Genomic DNA, 15309 nt, shown 5'->3' with positions numbered 1-15309 from the left:
GCCCATTCTGATGAGTGTTAGGCTCATTTACTGCCCAGATTAAATAGATTACTTCACCCAGTTGGGTGTGTGTGTTAGTCCCTCCTTGAGGCAGCTCTGATGAGTTTAAGGTCTTTGAGCCTTTTCTGATGAGTGTAAAATTCATTTACTGCCCTGTTCCTCTCCCATCTCTTACCCCACTCCATAAGCCTTTTCCTGTTTCTTTCTTGTAGGATTTCACCTCTGACCTTTCCCCTCCCCCAGTGAATTCCCTTCACCCTTCAATTTAACCCTAAAGATGTCATAACCTAGCTAAGTGAAACAGTGGACAAAGCATCCGCCCTGGACCCAGGGGGATCCCAGCCCAAACTCTGCCTCAGACACAAGACAGCCACCTAATGTACGACCCCAGGTATGTCACCCAGCTCCAATTTTTTATGGTTCTCTAGGGTCTTGTATTTGAAAGTCAAATTTGCCATTCAGTTCAGGTCTTTTCATCACAAATAACCGAAAGTCTTCTTTTTCATTAAAGTCCCATTTTTTCCGCTGAAAGATTATGCTGAGTTTTGCTGAGTAGGTGATTCTTGGTTGTAATCCCATTTCTTTTGACCTCTGGAATATCATATTCTATGCCCTCTGGTCCTTTAATGTAGAAGCTACTAGATCTTGTGCTATCTTGACTGGTTGTACTTGAATTCTTTCTTTTTGGCATCTTGAAATATTTTCTCCTTGACCTGAGAGCTCTGGAATTTGGCTATAATATTCCTAGGAGTTTTCCTTTTGGGATCTCTTTCTGGAGGTGATCGGTGCATTCTTTCAATTTCTATTTTAGCTTCTTCTTCTAGAATTGCAGGGAAATTTTCCCTGAGAATATCTTAGAAGATGGTGCCTAAGCTCTTTCCTTGATCATGGTTTTCAGGTAGACCAATAATTTTCAAATTATCTCTCCTGGACCTATTTTACAGGTCAGCAGTTTTCCCCAGAAGATATTTCACATTGCCCTCTATTTTTTTATTCATTTGGATTTGCTTTATTGTGTCTTGGTTTCTCATAAAGTCACTGGCTTCCATTTGTTCAATCCTAATTCTTAGACAATTATTTTCATCAGAGAGCTTTTGTACCTTCTTTTCCATTTGGCCAATTTGACTTTACAAGCTACTGACTTTTTTCTCATGTCTTTCCTCCATCACCCTCATTTCTCTTTCCAATTTTTCCTCTACCTCTCTAACTTTATCTTCAAAGTCGTTTTTGAGCACCTCTATGGCCTGAGACCAATTTGTATTTTTCTTGGAAGCTTTAGATATAGGGGCCCCGATGTTGACATCTTCCTCTGAGGGTGCCCCTTGGTCTTCCTTGTTACTAAAGAAACTTTCTATAGTCCTCACCTTTCTCTGTTGGCTCATCTTGCCTTTCATTTACTTGACTTTTAGCTCCTTAAAGTGGGCTACTGTTTCCAGGCTGCAGTATCCCAAGCTTTTTAAGAAGTTCCAGGTGGTATGATTTAAGGAGGATCAGGTTCTTCACTCACCTGCTCTGTTCCCTGGTCCTTAGATGACCCCAGACCAACTTGCTAATCAACCAACTTTGTGTGTTGTGGTTATTAGCTATGACAAGCCTGTGCCCCTCCCCCAGCTGGACCACTGCTACTCAAGCCTACTTCCTGGTTCTCAGCAGGGGTATAAGATCCAAGTTCTGTCTTAGCACCAGCAGAGTCCCCTGTAGTCTCCCCCCTGCCCAGGGATCAGCCCACTGACCAGACTGTGAGCTTAGTTCCAGACAACACTGGCCCTTCAGCTGATTCAGAGTATCTGGGGGTCTGCTTCTCTGGTGAGGCCTTCCTGGGACTGGATCTATGTCAGGGTGACTGTGGGATTGGGCTCGACTCCTGCATTAGCACAGAAGCTCCCTCCTTCTGACCTTCCAAGCTGTTCTTAGTTAGAAGATGATTTCAGCACATTCTTCTGGGAGTATTTCTGCTCCGGGCATTTTCCCATGGTGTTATTTGGATGATTTTTGGAGTGATTATGTCATGAGTTCAGGAGCTCACTGCCTTTCCTCTGCCATCTTGTCTCTGCCCTGCACTATTTTGTTTTTAAGTTATTTTATTCTTCAGTATTTGTTGTGCCTCCTTTACCAAGCTATTGACTATTTTTCATGATTTTCTTACTTAGCTCTCATTTCTTTTCTGATTTTTTTTTACCTCTACTTTTTTATTTGATGTTAAAACTCTTTTATGAGCTCTTTCAGGGGCTAAAACCAAGTCAATTTTTCTTTGGGACATTACATGTAGCTGCTTTGATTTTGTGATTTTTCTAAGTTTGCTTTTTTTCCCCTGTATCTCCATAGCAACTTCCCACAGTCAGATTTTTTTTTGTTTGTTTGGGTTTTTGTCATTTACTAATTTTTCAACATATTTATTGACTTTTAACTATTTGAAAAAGTTTGGCTGTGGTCCTGGGATTAAGGGGACACATTCTCAGGCTTTTTTGCATTGCTGTTTTCAAAGCTAGTTCTTAGTGTTTATAAGTTTTCAATTCTTCCAAGGTGTTACAATCTTAGGGGAGGTGTAGTACTGTTTTTCTGGCCTGAGATTTTCTCTATGAATTACCACAAGCACTCTTTTCCACCCTGGAACTGTGACCAGGATCTGTGCTCCTGGTAGTCCTCCTAATTGCCCTGGGACTGACTTCTAGAACCATGTATGTGTAATGCAAAGGAGTGCTGCTCACAATGCCAGCAAATGATCCTCTGTAATCTTTTTTTTTTTTTTTAGTGAGGCAATTGGGGTTAAGTGACTTGCCCAGGGTCACACAGCTAGTAAGTGTTAAGTATCTGAGGCTGGATTTGAACTCAGGTACTCCTGACTCCAGGGCCAGTGCTCTATCTACTGTGCCACCTAGCTGCCCCCTCTGTAATCTTTTGATAAGTTGTCTGACCCCTTTAACATCTATGGCCTGAGAACCTCAGAAGTTGCTGTAGCTGCTTCTTCACTAGGCCTCTGCTGTTGGCTTATAGGGCGTGACCTGTTTTAGACTGCACTCCATTCTCATCCAAGTGAGACAGATCTTTAAATATTCTGTGTTATCTGGGGCTAGAAGACTGTTTTAGCCTTAAGCCTTTTTTTCCTGTTCCTGCCATTCTAGAATGCATTTGGATGCATTATTTTAACATTCTTTGGATTGAGAAGTAGGGTGAGCTAATGTCTTTACTGTGACATCTTGACTCCAACTCCTTCTGGATAGTTTCCATTCCAATTTATTTTGTAAATTATGTTTCAGGGTAGAAGGTAGATTTATAGCTGAAGAAAATATTGATTTTAAAAATGATAATTGACATATTTTCCCCTTACAGCTAAAAGAGAAAGAATGCATTATATACATACATACATACATATACACACACACACACACACACACACACACAAGTTGTTTATCTTTTGTTCTCAAAGAGGACCAACAACATCAGGAAGGTGCTGTCTTGACTTGCATGTGAGTTCAATTTAAGTGAGGCAGGGCTGTGCAAAATCACAAGCTTCAGTACCTTCTCCAGAGCCATCTGTGTCCAGTGACAAGATATAGATGAGGATGACTGGGGATGGCTCCACTATACACATATAAAGAGAGAGAAACTTAGTTATATACTTAAATATATGTGAATAATGAAGTAAATAAGAGAAATTTATTGAAATTTTTATACTTCTTCATTATCTATAATACCTTTTATGCAAAAGCAAAATACACTTCTTTAATTATCTTCTTTACTCAGGTCAAATTTTGGTTTGGTTTGGTTTTCCATAATGATTGCTATACCTGCCTTTTTTTTTTTAGTTTAGTTCAAACAAATTAGATTCTGCTTCAGTCCCTTATTTAACTCTGTGTGTGTCTTTTTGTTCAAGTATGTCTGTTGTAAGCAAAATATAGTTGGATTGTGCGTTTCTATTCCATTTTGCTTCCTACTTCCATTTTATGGGTGAGTTCATATCATTCACATTCAGGCTTTTCCATTCTGCCTTGTTCAGAGCTATATCTGAAACCTGCAAGTTTTTGGTCCTTCCAAGTTGGTGTGATCCTAGGCAAGGTATGCTTACTTCTCTCCTGGTTTGCCCTTTTGTCTTTATCCAGAAAGCACCAGTGGTCCCCTGCAACCACAAGCACTAGTGCCCCTCTTTTTTTCCTTAAAACCAATGTCCCTGCTCCCTTGTGGCCAAGCCCAATACTTGTCTCCACCTTGTAATTGTGACCTAGATGCATAGGTGCAATAGAGTTTCCAACCATTTCTAGCCATACTCACTACCAGCAAAGGGGCTTCTGTAATCTCTCTGACCACTTGTTTGACCTTTTTACCATCTCTGTACTGAGCCCTCCTGAAGCTCTTACTGCTGAGATAGGTCCTCTTGCTGTCACTCCATATGTGGGCTCTATACAGGCCTACATATTGGTGTTACAAACTTTTCCTGGAAACCTCCTAAGTTTTTTTAAGCTAGAAAAATGCCTCACAATAACTTTCTTTGGACTCTGCTATTCCAAAATTTGATTTGAGGCATTATTTTAAAGTTCTATGGAAAGAAATACTGAGAGTATTCAGATGGGTTGCCTCTAATCCTCCTTCTTGGCTTTATCCACATTCAAAGGTGTCTAATGTTTAAACTTAGAGCCTTAGGTTGAAAAAGGTCAATATTTCAAGGTACTACAGAACAACAAGCATGGTCATGCATTGGTCATGGAAGTGTGAGTTAATCCAGAGGTTAAGTATATTAATTTGTACTTATGCAAGAAAATGATTAAACTATCTATACCCTTTGATCCAGAAATCCAACTACTGGATTTACATCTTTAGGAAGTTAAAATCATTCAAAGAAACATTATTTGTGGTAGGAAAGAACTGAAAACAAAGTAGTTACCCATAGATTGATGAACACCTGGAAATATACTATGATATATGAATGCTGTGAAATATTATTATACCTTAAAATATGAGGACTTCAGAGAATTATTGGGAGATTTGTATGCACTAATGCAGAATTAAATAAGCAGAAACAAGAGTACCATACATAATGATTATAGCTAGGTAAATTAGAAGATCACTCAAAGGAATTTCAAATATGAATTACTGAAAAAAACAAAAAACAAATAAGGGTTTGAAAAACAGAAAAGAAATTATATCTAGGACCAGGGGGTTACAAGGGCAGAATATTATATACATTATCAGATGTTTACCTAGTTTGAATTTTTATAAAATTATTTTTTCTTTGTCCAAAGTAAGGATAAAAGAATGGGATGGAGAGAGGTGAAATAAATAAAAGCATGAATTGATTACTAAAAATAAAACAAACAAACAAACAAAACTCATTATACCATGGATCAAAAAAAAAAAGACAATGTCATTCAGCAAAGCACTGCATTAAGTTAGTTAAAACTTTTTCTACTAGAGATATTTTTTTTCCTAGCAAGTCAAATCTGTGCATATCTACAGTATGCACAGCCTATTTTATCTGATTAAGTGGGTCTGTTTCCCATCACAGTTCCATAGGAATGAGAGAAAATCAAATAGTTTGTGAACAGTGGTTTGAAAAATTCAACCATTAATAATAAGCTATTTTAAACATTAATAACAATACTAATAACTATTATTATCAATACTATTTTATTCCAGGTGTGCCTCTTCTCAAAATTATATTACAGTGTAATATGTATTAAATGGTTAAGACATTAATGAGTATCATTTACTATTTTATTCATAAAGAGGATGGAAGACAAGTTCTAAATCAGATTTCAGCTTAGGGAAAAAAAAAAACACCACACTTGTATTAAGTTGATACTCTTATTGTGTTAGTTGGATGTTCTTTCTTGCTTAGCAGGGTCTGTATTAATGAGTGTAGGGACTTCTTGTTCCTCCTCTACCATTCAGTCCCCACTACTGCAATAAATTTATACTAATTAAAATATTTAGTCTTTCTCTAAGTTCTAGAACCAATTATCCAAAGAAATTTTAGCGATTTATAGGTTCATATTTGGCTGTCTGCCCCATCTTAGGACTTGTTATAAACTAACCTTTGTTTAAACTTTGTTTAAGCCACTTGAATTAGAAGATATTTTCTTTATCCTTGTAAACAAGACCTGAACTTGTATTTTGGCTCCATGTATTTCGCTATGCCTGTGTACTTCTTTCAGTATCTCCAGTAACTAGTACCTTAGAACAGGTATCCTGCTTCTAAGCCACAAACCCACCACAATATCCCTGTAACTTAATACCATATCTGTCAGAAGTTGTCTACCTGACAGTTTGCTTTGGTCATGACCTATTTAGAATTCAACATATTATCCTGACTCTGTATTTTCCATATCCTGGAATAGTCAATAACTATCAGACCTCCCTGAAGTCAGGTTCCCACTTTTAGGAGGAGGAGGAGGAAAGTAGGAAGATAATTCAACTACATAAAGATTTTCTAGTGACAGGAACTCTAAAGCCACAGCCCTGGAAAAAGAAGGTTCTAAAATATCTATAAGTAAAATCTCAAGTTATAGATACAGTTTGATTATAATTCCTAGAAGAAATGAAGTAAAATGTCTTTTTATTTTTTATTTTTGTGCAAATTTTCTTTATTTTTTTTAAATTTTGAGTTCCAATTTTTATCCCACTTTCCCTCCTTCCCCTCCCTCCTCCCTGAGGTTATAAGCAATCAGATATGGGTTATACATGTATGATTATGTAAAACATTACCATATTAGTCATTTTATACAAGAAAACCTGAATAAAAGGAAAAAATGAAAGTGAAAAATAGTATGCCTCACTCTGTTTTCCATCAATATAAATTCTTGCTTTGAAAGCGGATAGTATGTTTCATCTATAGTCCTTTGGGATTATCTTGGATCATTGTATTGTTGAGAATAGTCAAGTCATTCACAATTATTCATCAAATAATATTGCTGTCTCTGTGTACAAGATTCTCTTGGTACTGCTCACTTTACTATACTTCAGTTAATACCAGTCTTTTCAGGGCCTTTCTGAAATCATCATGCTTGTCATTTCTTATACCACAATAAAATTCTATCACTCTCATATACCACAGCTTGTTTGTCCATTCCCCAATTGATGGGCATTCCTTTGATTTCTAATTCTTAACCACCACAAAAAGAGCTGCTATAAATATTTATGTACAAATAGGTCTTTTTTTTTCTCTTTGTAGTGATATATATTTTTTTTTTGTAGGGCAATGAGGGTTAAGTGACTTGCCCAGGGTCACACAGCTAGTAAGTGTGAAGTGTCTGAGGCTGGATTTGAACTCAGGTTCTCCTGAATCCAGGGCCAGTGCTTTATCCACTGTGCCACCTAGCTGCCCCTGTAGTGATATATTTTAAAAGGGGGGTTAAAGATAAAATAATAACCTACTTACAAATGAAATGAAAGCTCTAGAGGATAGAATTTGAAAAAAAATGAAACCATTTGAGGAAACTCTTGGAAAAAAAATTAAATGTTATTGTTGTTGAGTTGTGTCTGCCTCTTCATAATCCCATTTTGGGGTTTTCTTGGCAACTACAGTGGAGTAGTTTGCTCCCTTTACAAATGAGGAAACTACGGTAAACAAGATTAAATGACTTCCTGGGGTCACACAGTTAGTAAGTGTCAGAGGTCAAAGGAATATGAGTCTTCCTGAATCCAGAGCCAACAGTTTATCCAATGCTCCCTCTAGCTACTGAAAAAATGAAGATTAAAATTGAAGGTATAAAACCTTGTCCAAACAACAGACTCTTTGAAAATAAGAAAGGATTAAAAAGAAGTTTAAAAATACATCTTATGTACATAAAAATACATACTATATATGTATATATGTCTAAGTATGTATGTATATTATATATGTGTGTATGAACACATACCCACATAGGTATATATATATATATATATATATATATATAAACAGTCCAAAGAAAAATGGGGAAAATAGTATTTCAGATTAAAAACCCACAAACCAACAAACAATGGCCTAGAAAAGATATCAAGGACTTATGATTAAAAAGTTATCCTCCTACTGATAAAGAAATGATGCAGCCTTAATTAAGATTGAAGCATGTTTTTTAAAAACTTTCCTTATTTTTCTTGGGTTTTTTTCTGTTTTCTTTCACAACATGGAGAATATAGAAATGTGTTTTATAAGACTGTGAATGTATCATCTATAGGAATTTCCTTGTCTTCTAAAGGAAGAGAGAGGGAGTGGGGAGGGGCAGAATTTGTAACACAAATTTAGGGGGAAAGGTTATTTTTTCCATGTAATTGCAGAGAAATAAATTAGAGAAAATAAATAAATACATAAGGAGATTGTGACTAACTGGAAAAATTAATATATTGACATGAGGGACAATATGGAAGAAGAGAAGCAGAAAGCGGTAAGTTAAGAGAAGATGTGATCTCAATACAAGCAAATTAGTTGCATAACCTGATCTAGAACTCCAGTCTTTCCATTTGAGTGTTCTTTCCACTAGACAATATTCACTTGCATTTCTTGGGACTTCAAAAGTTTTCCTTAATCAGAGTATCACAACATTTAACAAAACAGGAAAGAAACTGAGTCAGAAAGCACTGTAGGATATGTATGACTTTGATAACTGGCTTCTGTATTATGGAACACAGTATGTCAGCTACATACCTCTCCTTCATTGGTAGTCTAGTTCAAGGTCAATAGACTGGAATTTATTTTACTAGTAGGATTAGTAGTGTGGCAGCAATATTTTCCTTTAACTGGCCATAATTTAATATGGTAGCAATGATTCATGTTGCTGAGCATAATTCATTAAATGACATTTGTAATGGACTGAAATAATGAACATTTTATTCAATATCACTGCCTTTGTACACAGGAAGAACCTTACACATTGGGGTAGTTTGGATCACCAAGTAATAAATATCCTGGAAATCTTTTGCAAATACAAATTGCCATATAAATATTAAATAAATCTACATAGTGTTTTTAGCTTGTGAAACATCAAATAACTTTTCAAAAGACTAAATGTCAAACTAAATAATGCATGTTTATACATATTCCTTAGATGAACTATTAATACAACTTTAGATTATTCAGTGTTTTAAAATTTCATATATTTCATTTATTCACTTTTTCCATTTCACTCAATGTGGATTATGACAGAAGATTAGTCACTTTCCAATTTGGGCTCCATCTACACTTATTTTCTATTTCACATTTACCCACCCTGATTTCCCTAGGGATTTTGTTAGATTTTGAAGCTTCTATGCCTACTAGCACTGGATCTATGTTATGGTGCTTCGAAAGCATTGAAAGGCAGCTGTTCTAGGACAGGACATTCCCTTAGTTAATGTGGAGCTGTGTTCCATCCAACCATTGAAAATAGGAAGCCAAGAGGGCAGTACCATCCCATAGAGGCATGCAGGGATCAGATCAGTGTAGCTGATTCTTCAGCAGCTGTCAAATGGTCCAAGAACAAGGGAGAGATCCAGCATGCCAGAAATCAAAGAGAGATTTGTAAGTAGCTGCTGAGAATCTGAAAGATCAAGCAATAACTAGCAACAGATGTCAAAAATGACAGAGCTGAAGGAGGATCCATATATGAAATGGATGTACTATATATAACTTGTCACAGCACCTATTCTTGTAGTGAGGAAGATAATCTTGTCCTTATTTGTTTAATACATTTAAAAAGAGTATAAAAAAACAAATCTATTCCGGAAACCTACATTTAAAATCCAAAACAAAATTACTCTTTCTGTTTTAAATAATATTCTATGGGATGATGCCTTCTGTTATGATCCTAATCACCATTGTTCATCATATTTTTCATACCAACAGCAGTAAAGTATGCAAGAAAGGAAGGACACGGGAAAGAAAGACAAGAAACTGAGGGTTTTGTCCTGGCCCTATAAGTAACTATATGATCTTTAATATGTCATGCTTTCTTTGGGGTTCAGTTCACTCATCTACAGAATGACTGGGTGGACTATGTGATCTTTAAGATTATTTTGATTATCTTAAAATTATTTAATGCTATGTGCCAGGCTAAGTACTGTACTAAGTACTAGGGATACAAAAAAGAGTTGAAAGATAATACCTGCCCTCGAGGAGATTACAATCTAATATGGGAGACAACATGCAATCAAATATATACAAAGTGAGCTATATGTGAGATAAATAGGATATAATTCCAAGAAAGCAAGCAGTGGAATAAAGAGCAATTATTAAAGACTTGTTGTAGAAGGTGGAAAATTAGTTGGGACTTAAAGGAAGCCAGGAAGGTCAGTAGTCAGAGTGGAGGAGAGAGAGACCCAGAGCCAAAAAATGGAGTATGTGGTTCATAGAATAACCATGACATCAGTGTCACTGGAACTAAGAGAATGTATAAGGCAAGTAAAAATGTTCTCTTTTTTTTTTTTTTTTTTTTTTTTTTTTTTAGGCAATTGGGGTTAAGTGACTTGCCCAGGGTCACACAGCTAGTAATTGTCAAGTGTCTGAGGCCAGATTTGAACTTGGATACTCCTGAATCCACGTCCGGTGCTCTATCCACTGCGCCACCTAGCTGCCCCAAAATGTTCTCCTTTTAAGGTAATTGGAAGCCATTGGAATTTATTGTGTAGGATAGTGACATAATCAGATCTGCAGTTTAGGAAAATAACTTTAGTGACTGAATGAAGAATGAATTGGAGTAAGGAGAGACTTAAGGCAGGTAGACCCACCACCAGACTTTTTTAGCAATGAAAAGAGAAGGGGGGCAAATCCAAGAGATATTGCAAAGGTAAAATTGATGGGCCTTGGCAACAGGCTGGATATAGGGAATGAGAGATAATTTAGAATCTGGCTTATTACGCTGAGGCACTAGGAGAATGATGTTGCCCTCTACAGTAATAGGTAAAGTGGGGGAGGGTTTAAGGGAAAAGTTAATGATTTTCTGTCTTGGACATGTTGAATTTAAGATGTCTACTGGACAGCCAGTCTGAGATGTCTCAAAGGCAGTTAGAAATGAAAGATTGGAGGTCAAGAGAGAGATTTGGGTAAGGAAGGTTGATTTGGTAATCATCAGAATAAAGATGGTAATTAAATAGCTTGGAGATGATGAGATGACCAAATTAATTTGTATAGAAGGAGAAAAGAAGAGGGTTCCAAGACAAACATTTGAGGGATAACTACAGTTAGTGGTCATGATTTAGAGTAAGATCCAGTAAAAAGAAAAATAAGGGAGGGTAAAATAGAGAGGAAGGAAGCCAGGAGGGAAGGTGTCATAATAGAATATCCTTGTCATTATATAAAATAAATGAATAAAAGAATATCATCTTATACTATGTGGGCATATCCCATAAAATAATGTTTCCATTCCTAACAGTATGCAAAGAAACAAAACAAAACAAAAACACTAATACTAACTTTGCTCAAACATTTAAAAACTATGCAGTCAGGACCAAGTCAAATAACAGCAACAAAAGCAACAACAATCACAATATAATGATAATTGTTTTATATAGCACTTTAGGATTTAGAAAGCACTTAATATATGTTATCTCATTTGATCCTCATAATAATGCTGTGAAATAGGTGTTGTTTTATTTCAATTCTCTAGATGAGGAAACCAAAACTCAGAGAAGGGTAAATTACTTTTCAAAAGTCACACATACCTGAGGTAATATTTCCTCTCTTTTTTACACATATCTGCAACAGGAAAAGAGAACAAGGGACAGACTCCTTACATTTAGATGCTGTGATTTTTTTTTAAATTGAGCTATTTCCTTTCAAAGTTTTTTATTTACTTAAAATTATTTTATTAGAGTATATATTAATGTTTTTAATGTGGGTATACATATACCTTTAGTAACTGAATATAGCTGTGATAATAAATTAAAGGTCTGTACTTGAAGTCAGGGATCTGAATTTTTGTCCTGCTTCTGTCATACATTAGTTTGGTGACTATCAAAAAGCACTTAGTCTTTCAATACTCCACAAAAATCTATAAGAATATGTTCCATGTCAGATTATCAGTCTGCTTGGAGGAGGAGATTTATGTATGAAGTGTTACTTATATTAATTAAATCACAGGGCAAGTCACCACCTCTCCCCCCAAAATGGGGAGTTTTCATGTATGCATGTAGTTTTAATTTATAATGCTTTCTTATTTCCAAACAGATGGTAGCAGTATCATTGTGTTCTGCTATAGCTTAATTTAGCTTAACTTAGCTATAGCCCTTGTTAACTCTAGGACTGTGGTAAATGAGTGATGTGATTTGTTCTGACAGAAATCCATTCGTAAAAGGTCAGTATAAGTCCCAGAAGCAAATGTATTATCTCAATTCATTATTAACAATCAAAATGCATCTATGAACTTAGACATATGAGCCTGCATACAGAGGTTCTCTCATTAGAAGTTCATGATTGATTCCACTTTCATTTTCAAGTTCTGGAGAGCAGATTAATAAAAATTAGAATAGGTCATATTTATGCAATATTTTCTGGTTTACAAAATATTTTCTCTAAAACAAAACCTATAGATATGGAAACTGAGGATTATAGAAATTAAATTACTTTTCCAAGGTCACACACCTCAGAATTTTCAAATATGAGATTCATACACAGGTATCTTGCTTCCAACATCTGTACTGTTTTCACCATAATGCATAGATTCAGGAATGAAGTAGGAAGCAAAAATTATTTAATATTAATGAACAGTTTGTTATTCCATCATGTAGAAAAGGTTCTGATGATAGCTTTTGCTTTTATGTATCAATTTTGTTTATTTCTATTTGAAATTATATATAGATATATGGATATACATATATGTATACACATATATATTTAATAAATATAATATTACATATTATATATATATAATATTTAAGACATTATGACAGGAAATATAATAATCCTAGGGATACAAAGAAAGTCAAATAATTGTCCTTGCTCTGAAGGACCTCACAAATTAATTGGGGAGATAATATACAAAGAGCTATGTAGAAATAGACTATATAGAAGATAAATAGAAACTAATCAACAAACAGAGGTCAAAAGAATTAAGAGGGACTGGAAAAGGCTTGCTGAAGACTGTTATATTTTGCTGAAATTTGAAGAAAGCCATGTTTGTGTATGAATCAATGAAGAAAGCATTTATTAAGTGCTTACTATGCATGAAGCACTGTGCTTAGTTATGGGGATACAAATAGAAAATTAAGACAATCTCTGCTCTAAAGAAGCCTCCTCTTACTCTGGAAGAGTATCCTATTAATGGAGGAGACAACATATTTAGAGAATTTCAGTTGAGAGTCAGATGGAAACATCCCAAGTTGCTTGGGGTGCAGGAACACAACAGATGGCAATAGTTATTTAATGTCATTTCCACTGACAAAATAACTTCAGGTTCTGACATTGAACTATTTGACAGAGCTTTGATGGCAATAAGTTTCTTTTGCTTGGTCTTCACTGGTTTGGCTGTAGCACCCATGGGAGCAGTTGCCAAGTTACATCTCCACAGAGGTTGCTTCCCAGAATATGTCTATGAATACTGGATTGGAAGCATTTCTATTCTCAAGGCCCTTGGGTTTAGTGTTCTAGATTGTCTCCATCTGTATCTGAGGGGAGGGGCTGGTCAAGGTGATTTATTTGTATTTTGCTGTCTTCTTTCTTTCCCCAGTATAATTAGCTGCATTAGCCAAGCTAGTTTATCTGTCCCATGAGTGATAGTTGTTGGATTGGCTTGCCCATTCTCCACAGGAGCTGACACCCTGTATAATGCCTTGTCTAAAAGAAAGACATGATCTGAGGGGTGCCATACTCAATGCTTATCTGCCTAGTGATAGCAGTTGGTTGGTTTCTGAAAACACAGTGAGATCCATAATAGAAACAGGTCTATGTAATAAATTATTTTTCATATTTTACTGTGATTTCAATATTTTTGTGGAATGTTCCCATGTCTTAAGATAATTGAATCATAAAATTTAGGGTTGGATATTTCCTTAGAGATTATTACTCACAGAATTATGGAATTTCATAAATTAGAAGGGAATTTGGTTGCCATCAAGTCTTTACCTGAACAAGAATCCCCTTTATAATATATCAATTAAGAGCTAATCCAGGGGCAGGTAGGTGGTGAAGTGGATAGAGTACCAGCCGTGGAGTCAGGAGGACATGAGTTCAAATCCAGACTCTGACACTTCACACTTACTAGCTGTGTGACCCTGGGCAAGTCACTTAACCTCAAATGCCTCACTCCCCACCCACCCCCAACCCAAGAAAAAGAACTATTCGAGACTTTCCTTGAAAATCTCTACTGAAAGACAACTATGACCATATAGGGATGCCTATTTTCCTTTTAGATAGCTCCAATTATTAGGAAGTTGTTCCCTGCATTGATTTTAAATCAACGTATCGGCAATAACCCCTTCTTACTTTTAGTGATTTCCTCTGTGATTAAGCAGAACTAGTCTAACAACTCTTCCTCATAATTGTCTTTCAGATTCTTTAAGAAAGAAATTATTTCCCCAATAAATCTTCTTCATACTAATTTTCCTCAGATCCTCCAACTACTTCTTTTGTGGAATGAACCAGGAGCCCTTAATCTTCACATTTGTCCATCTCTGAGCACAATATCACTGTTCTTCCTAAAATGTGGCAACCAGAACTAAAAACACTACTCCTGTAGTCTGACTAGAACATAATAAAGCAGATTATCGCCTCCCTAATCCTGGAGATCAGTTCTTTTAAATGAACCTAAAACATTGTTTTGTAGTTGCCACATTAGATCTTTGTCTAATACTAAGCTTCCTCTCTCTCTCTCTCTCTCTCTCTCTCTCTCTCTCTCTCTCTCTCTCTCTCTCTCTCTCTCTCTCTCTTTCTCTCTCCTACCATCAGCTGCTATTTAGTTAGGCTTCCTACATCTTATAATTGTGCTTGTTGTTTTTTCTCTGACTTGATTTAAGACTTTACATTTATCTTTAGTAAGTTGCATTCCATTAGATCACTAAAATTGGCCTAATTTTCTAATCCACTGCAATGCTTTGGATTCTGATATCCAATATATTAGTCAACTCTCTCAGCTCTATGTAATTTGTGACTTTGCAAATCAATGAATCAATATATTCATCTCAGCCACTTAAATGAAAAAAGAATCAAAGAGTACAGCAGTTTATGACACTGCACTTGAGACATTCTTCCTAACTGACATTGTAATATCAGTGATTACTTGTAGGTCTAGTCATTGCACAGACTCACCTTCTCAAAAAGAGACAACATTAAAGAGTTGTAAGAACTTCATTGTCCATCTAGTAAAACTAATACCCCTAAGGGGGCAGCTCAGTTTTGCAGTGGATAAAGCACCAGCCCTTGATTTA

Source organism: Dromiciops gliroides, chromosome 2 (assembly GCF_019393635.1).
Source record: "Dromiciops gliroides isolate mDroGli1 chromosome 2, mDroGli1.pri, whole genome shotgun sequence".
Taxonomy (NCBI): domain Eukaryota; kingdom Metazoa; phylum Chordata; class Mammalia; order Microbiotheria; family Microbiotheriidae; genus Dromiciops; species Dromiciops gliroides.
The sequence above is the reverse complement of the archived record's forward strand: the minus strand, read 5'-3'. Positions refer to the sequence as shown.